General features: G+C 37.4%; 1 protein-coding gene across 1 annotated transcript in view; it reads right to left on the reverse strand.

The window, feature by feature from the left end:
• The window catches only part of LOC118426647 (serine/threonine-protein kinase Chk2-like), a 137,816-nt gene that overhangs the window by 5,213 nt on the left and 125,292 nt on the right, over positions 1–7,311 (reverse strand).

A 7,311-nucleotide genomic window follows, 5' to 3' on the forward strand; every position in this document is an offset into this window, starting at 1 on the left:
TGTGCATGTACAATCTATGAACATAGAATACACACTGTATATTTTTCTAGAATCTATCATTCTCCCAATATGACAATAACTGTACAAGTATAATCAGTTCTCTTTTGATCAATTGCATGACAAAGTTGGCATTCTTCTAAGGACTTGCAATATAAGTGATAATTGATAGGGACAAAATGCAAGATGCAACAATAGCAGCAGGTGCCACCATGTGATTGCAATTAGTACTGCAGCATACACTCAGCTACGTGTGCCTTCTCATGTAACTACATGACTTGTACAGTGTAGAAGAATGTAGAGGTGGCTAGCTTCCTTGTAAATGCCCATATGTTTCGAATTAATCATTCACTAAATGTTTTTTGCTACTTGTGGATGAGTTAGATAAAATCCAATGCATTCTTCCACAGTTATAGTGCACAATCATGTAACGTTAACAACTTTGGTTAATATTTCCTTACAATGCTTCAAAATCTATAATCTAATATCTCGAGTCCCATTAGGCCATGTTGATTTGATTATATGGATGACATCCGCGCTCGCACCAATTTTCGACCATTTCCAAAAAAAAAAAAGTTTTCGACCACACAATAAATTGTGCAAAACAGCTGTAAAATGAGTACAAATATTCCGTAGATGGAAAAAAGGTATCTGAAAACAGATAAGTAATGCCATAGAATGCCAAAATAAATCTAAAGTCAAAGAATAAGATGTAAAAGAACAGAAAGAAATATATGTTGTTGGTAGGGGGAGGTACCAGTACAGAAAATTAAGGTCCAGAGTATCATTTCCAGGTCTGGACCTGAACCTGGACCTGATTGTCTGTGGAAACTTGCAATTCAATTTGGAACTGGCAATACTCAAACAATGGCAATTGGTCAATTTTGCTACAAAGGAATCTGTTTGGTGGATTATTGGAATCCCACTGGCATTTTAAAATTCCATCTCCATGTAATAAAGACTAACTCACTGTCTCTGTACCTTTGACTGTAGAAACTTGGTACAATTGACTATATGTTGTCTTCTTGGCCCCCGGTAAGACCCCAAATGCCTGCCGACATAGTGTGTCCATTTTGTAATTGGCGATACCTGTTCCTCTGATTTTTTTCAGGTCTTTTTTTTCGGATTGGTCCAAGAGGAAAAAAATGTTTTGCACACGTATGATGTACTGGTCCCTACAGCTAACTGTTGGTATACCATACTATGTGTGTTTGGTCCTATATTCAACCTTCCTGGCCACTTTGATTTCATACTGAAGGCAACTTTTTTTTTTTGCCAAACTTTTTTTTTATTCGCTCGCTCGCATCAGTTTTGGAGTTTCCAGAGGATGTCATCCATATAATCAAATCAACATGGCCTTATGTAAAAAAAAAACACCATAAAACCCTCATACAACTTGGAGGTATTAAGAATTTTAAAAATGATATGAGACCTTCAAGTCAAACACCTGGTCGTGTGACCATCATCAGATATCCCAAAACTTGTCCCAAAACCCGCATTACTATCAATTTAGTTAGACTAATTACAAACCGCACACTGTAAGATACAGATTTGGTCATACGATACTACTCTTTCATCTGGTCAAGATGAATCTGTTTCCTATATCAATGTATGATATGAACTAGCTGTTTCTATTTCTCATAGTTGTGAATGTATCCATCAAAGTCAGCATTTGCCCTTGGGCATGTACAAAATGTACATGTAGTAATACCTGCAGAGATGAAGATGCTGACCCAGTTGTACTATCCAGGTTAACGTTATTTATGTCGCACTGTGAACGACATGTGGTATGTCTGATATGACATAAATCTTTCTAAATAAAATGCTGAAATTATAACCTTTGAAGATAAAGAGCTGTACTGATGTAGAAAAGGCAAAAAGCCTCTCTCATTCTAATGATGGATAAAAGGCTGGAAAATTGAGATTAAAACAACAGCAATGAAATGTTTATTTTCAAGGCAATGCAATCTTGTTTCATTATCTTGCTGACCTAATAATGTGGTCTTTATATCATGTTAATAGATATTCGTAAGAGCCCTTTATATATCGCTCTGACCTGGTTACTCAAATAGTATCATTATGGTTATCAGTCACTGTAGTCAAAATCCATCAAATTTTGGCATTAGTCTACAGTATCAATATTCAAGGCAACATGTGTTAAAAGCAAAACAAACTTCTGACAACATTGAAAACTGATATTAAAGGCTTGTGGAGGAGACCCTTGTACAAGTTCATTACTAATTTTCAAACAACATTTAACATTTCAACCAAACTTAGACTACGCTTTTTTTCAAAAATCCTCTCCAAAGTCTTCCAAGTTTCTAAATGACTCCAATTTCAGTGTGTACAGCCATTCATACCACCTCAGCATCTCTCCCTGTCAGGTACAAAGCACGACTCTTCCGGGCGTTCTTCATTTTTCGTCTTTGAAGCTTTCACGTGTCAGAGTTTTACACTTTGGGAGGGCAGAGAGGCCTTGTAACAAATGCCTATGACTTTGCCAAATCTCTGCCTTATCTTATCTATATCAGAACACGAGGGACTCTACCCCTCACTCACACCTAGTCCAGCCGGCGGAAGCTTCAACCCGCATAATAGTGCTCCTTCATCACGCGGCTTTCTTCGGCAGAGAAATACGACAACTCCAATCGAAGCTGCCCATCTGTAGGCACCTCTATTCACCGCACATGACGAATGGCAGCCTGGCATAGACAGGGTCGATCTTTCTCTCACTCTCTCTGCCTCCACGAGCAAGTCTTGCTGACTTAGAATAGATCCACATGAATTACATGAATTCTTCACTGACTCTATCCCATCTACCACACTGTGAAAGATATTGGCATATTTCCAAGAGATAGGCCTATACTAAAAGAAAGAACAAGCAGCTTTTGCCTGAAATCTATGGAGTACACATAATGAAAATGGAAAATCTACCTTTTTCAAGGATGCTGGCTACCTCTATTGATATTTGCGGTGGTGGAATAGAAGCTTGCCAGGGGAGAAGCTTGTGATCTGTCACTTTACACTACAGAAGCTAGGATAAGCTTCAGCCCTTAGGGCCAAGTAAGGCCAGGCCTGGGGTGGCCGTGAAATGACTTTATCCTCCTTTTTCTTGGTAAAATCAATATGCAAGACCATTTGTGTCCTGCTTGTGCATGGCTTTTAAAGTAAGAAAAACTGAAATAATATTTGTCACTGCTTTACTGTATCAGATATAGGAGGCCTCAATCAAATGCCAGGGGTAGTACCTTTCTCAAAATGTATATTTACCACAGTCACTATGCTTGTATGAAGAAGAATCTTACGTACACTTCACTCCCTTGGGGGTAAATTTACAAATCTACAAACCATGCCATATTTAAGTGGGGCTTGTTACTATGTTTTGATATGCACAAGGCACACCAGCTTGGTTATACCAGTCTAGAATCCCAAAATGGGTGTGAAAGGGCTGTATCAGTGCTGCACCCCAGTGAGTTTGAAAGCAAAATGGCACTTTCTGTCAGGCTCTTACTCACTCACTCACTCACTCACTCAGTCCCGTAGCTCAGGTGGCCGTAGGGGCGGTAAGACTGTTCACAAGTGACTTCCACTTCTGGCGGTCATTGGCCAGTCTAGTCAGCTGGGCTGACGTCCTTCCTGTCCAGGCTCTTACAGTTACATTGTTTTATAGGTTTTTTCTTCACAGGTCTAACTATTGGCCTCAATAGAAAATCCTCAACTGTTTCAGATATACAGTAACCCCCAAAACTGCAGTCTATATTGTCTTTCAAGAAATATATATTGTCACCCAATTAAGATTTACCTGCATCCTTTGACAAAATAATAAAACTTTGAAGAGTTGTGATGCTATAGTTTTATAGCTATATATAAAATGAAGAGGCAAATTTGCTGAGAAAGGAAAGTCATGTGAAACATTATGACAGTCACTGACATAAAAAATCATGTGATGGGTGTAATTAGCACTTAAAAAGATAAATGTTTGGATAGCTTAAGTCTGAAAGATCAGAGGTAAACGCAGTGTCCATAATCAAAGTGATTCATTAATTGCGAAATCGAAACAAGGTGGAAAACTTATCACAAAGACTTCCTTCAACTTTTGGCACTATCAATCATTTTGGAGGTTGATTGATGTTCAAAAAAATTCTTGTTTCAAATAAAAGTAAAAAATGGAAGTGGTTAATCCAAGCACTGAGAAACCAAATTGGTGTTTCCTTAGTTAATGATTCTACTGAAGACTGCATGCTTAAAACGACAATTCTTCATTAAATTGTGACAAACAAGCGGTCTGATGATTAATTTATCAATAGATTGGAGTCTTGATGACGACAACCTGCCATCTCCCCTGTGAGAAGTTGATTGTCTTAATGGAAAACATGCATTTCCTTGTAATTAACACTGCTGAGATGAAAGACATAACACATAATTCCTCCAGTGATAAGAATCCCCCATTTCTTATGGAAAAATTCTAAGGACTGCCACTACTTTCAAACTTCTGCATGTTTATTTCATTGGATAGAAAATGACTTTGTAATGCACTTTAGCTACTACAAGTCATGAAATATCTCTATTGTTTCTATGTTTGCAGTGATCCTTTCACTGCAAAATCTACATACTGCAAATATGTATTTGTTACTCTGTGTGCCCCGCCCCCATCGCTTCACTGTAATCTTAAAACAGTAAAAATACCTCTTTTACTATAGAATTAAGTCCCTGCAGATGTAATCAGATTTACAGTATCTTGTACCATTAGAAATCCATTACACAAGACTGCATCTTATCATTCATGTAAGGAATCTCGGAAGATGCAAAACATAACAAATACAATGATATCCCTAAAATTAAGAAAGTAGGTACAGCACTAATGATTTCAGCACCAAGGACAGCAATTCAATGAAAAATCAAAGTGAGCACAAACTCAAGTTTGCCACAAGATGTAATCATAAAGATATGGATCAATGCTGAGTTGCAAAATAAAAGTTCTCTACAACCTCATTTGTTTTTTATATTTAAATCCATTTAGTGATCAAGTGATCCAAGCTTGAAAAGAACAAGACAATTAACCGTCTAATAAAAGTTTGTGCGCTTGAAAAAAATAACAAACTATAGGGCAAATTGTTCTGCAGAACAGCAAGCAGTCTACTAGACAAATAGTCTTAGTAAGTTTTTGAGACATTGCAAGATGAAATCATCAGACTTCAAGAAGTATCAGGTCCCTAAGAGTAGAAAATCACCCCACATTCAAAATCCATATGAATGCCATATTTTGACCTAAATACCCATGGATCTATGCATGAAAAAAAGTTTCAGAAAGGTTAAAGGGCAGAGATATGTCTAAAAGTAGGAGGCGAGGTCCAGAGGTCAGGGTTAATGATTTGATAGCGAGGGCTATCTCCAACCTGGCAGTTATGGTTACTGTTATCGTGCATCTTTTATTCGTACAATGCTTTGGGACTATCTGATTCATCGCTATATCCTCATCTTGATAAAACAAGGATACAAATGTTTCTGTATTCCCAGATCAAACAAAGTCTTCAAATAATGCTGACAGTAGACATCAAACTGCCATGTTACTGATACTCTGGAGGAATCCTTTCTACTGAAGTCAGAGGAGGGTTAAGGGTGACAGGGCTGATTAAGAGGATTGTTTTATCTGGTTCTTTAAAGGTACTAAATGCAACATTAGGATCATGTTCAACATTAATCTTCTGGTAATGAATCAACACCATCTGAAAACAATATTCAGGGATTCAGAGTGAAAACATATACATATTTTTAATATTGCTGCTAAAATCCCATATTGGGCATCTTCAATTTGCTTATCTCCTACTGTATGTGTGGTAACAATTACAGATGTAAACAAGGCAGCCCATAACAAAACAGAAAGAAACGAGAATTGTCAAAGTGGGAAATGAAATTATTCTAAAAAGAATCATCAGATTCTGGTGCTTTTGCTTACACCTTTGCTGGGAAGGATCACTTGGAAAAGTTCAGAGGGTGAAAAGACAACAATTAGGAAATGAGGTCAAAATGTTAATGAATCAACAAAATAGAACATCTTATAAGCAAAAGATGCATATGTAATTCACAAATAGATGTGTCATATGGTAAGGCTTGTCAGTGATCTGGTACATAGTGATCTCTAGAGCAAACTACTTCTGTGGTTCAGATTCCTGATGGCTTTATTTTTACCATTCATATAATTGTTTAGAACCATTTCTCTACCTTTACAAAAGGCTGATTACAGCATTCCAGCCATATGTAGGCAGAGAAAGACCAGACCAGGACTGTGTCATACCAAAAGATTAAGTGACATGCTGACCTAATTACAACTTCTGACTGATCTGAATAAAACTGGGACATCTACTCCATTACTTTCCTTATCAATATATTTTCTAGCCTATCAAGTATCAATGCATTTCTGCTCCAATGTCTGGCTTTCTGCATGTGTTGATGCCATCCTGAAGTATTACATCAACTCCTATAATTATGCAGTATCCTAAGACCACAACGGTTAAAAAAAGTAGAATCTAAACCATCTACTATTTACTATAGATACAATGCAGTATCAGTAATCCCCAAGATATGCACACTAAAAATTTCTTGAAAAAAACTTGATGTCATCCATTTGATTTATAATGTAGTTGTTTTAGGGTGCCCTGAAGATTTGATGTGCACAAGCCAATATAAACTGTGTAGTACAGAATGTATAGTATTAAAAGTCAATTATAATTAAAAATGTTTGAGGGACAAAAGTAAGCTCGATTGGCCCTTACCTTGACATTTGAATGGTTAAACTCTCCTCATCCTGAGCATTGATATGATGCAAAAAGCTTAATCAACCTTGCTCTCCCATTGTCCTCTGAGGGTTCCCACATTATTGATCGCTTGTGAGTTTTTGTGCTGTTTAGGATGAAGTGATTGAGAAATCAGACATCTGCCCCAAAGCTAACACAATTGGTGATCAATCATGATACTAAAGGGTGATTAAGATAGATTTACTGTCATGGCTAATTGGGACACCTGGTAATTGTGTGATATGAAGTCCCCAGATGAGGCAGTTATGCTGCTTCTAAAACTTTGGGATGGTAATGAGGTGGGAGGGGGGCAGGGTAGGTCCTACCTGCACTAACACATTGTTAAACTCTCCCAGATTCATGCCGCTATTATGATACCTAGTCAGATTTGCGGCAATATTTGCAGGGTTAATTGACAGAAATGTGCTTTTTAGGATTAAATGCCAGAAAATGGTTAAGAGAGTATACTCTTTTACCCCTTCGTGACTGGATGGTTTTCTTTTTTTTTTGGGGGGGGGGG

Source organism: Branchiostoma floridae, chromosome 11 (genome assembly GCF_000003815.2).
Source record: "Branchiostoma floridae strain S238N-H82 chromosome 11, Bfl_VNyyK, whole genome shotgun sequence".
Lineage (NCBI taxonomy): Eukaryota > Metazoa > Chordata > Leptocardii > Amphioxiformes > Branchiostomatidae > Branchiostoma > Branchiostoma floridae.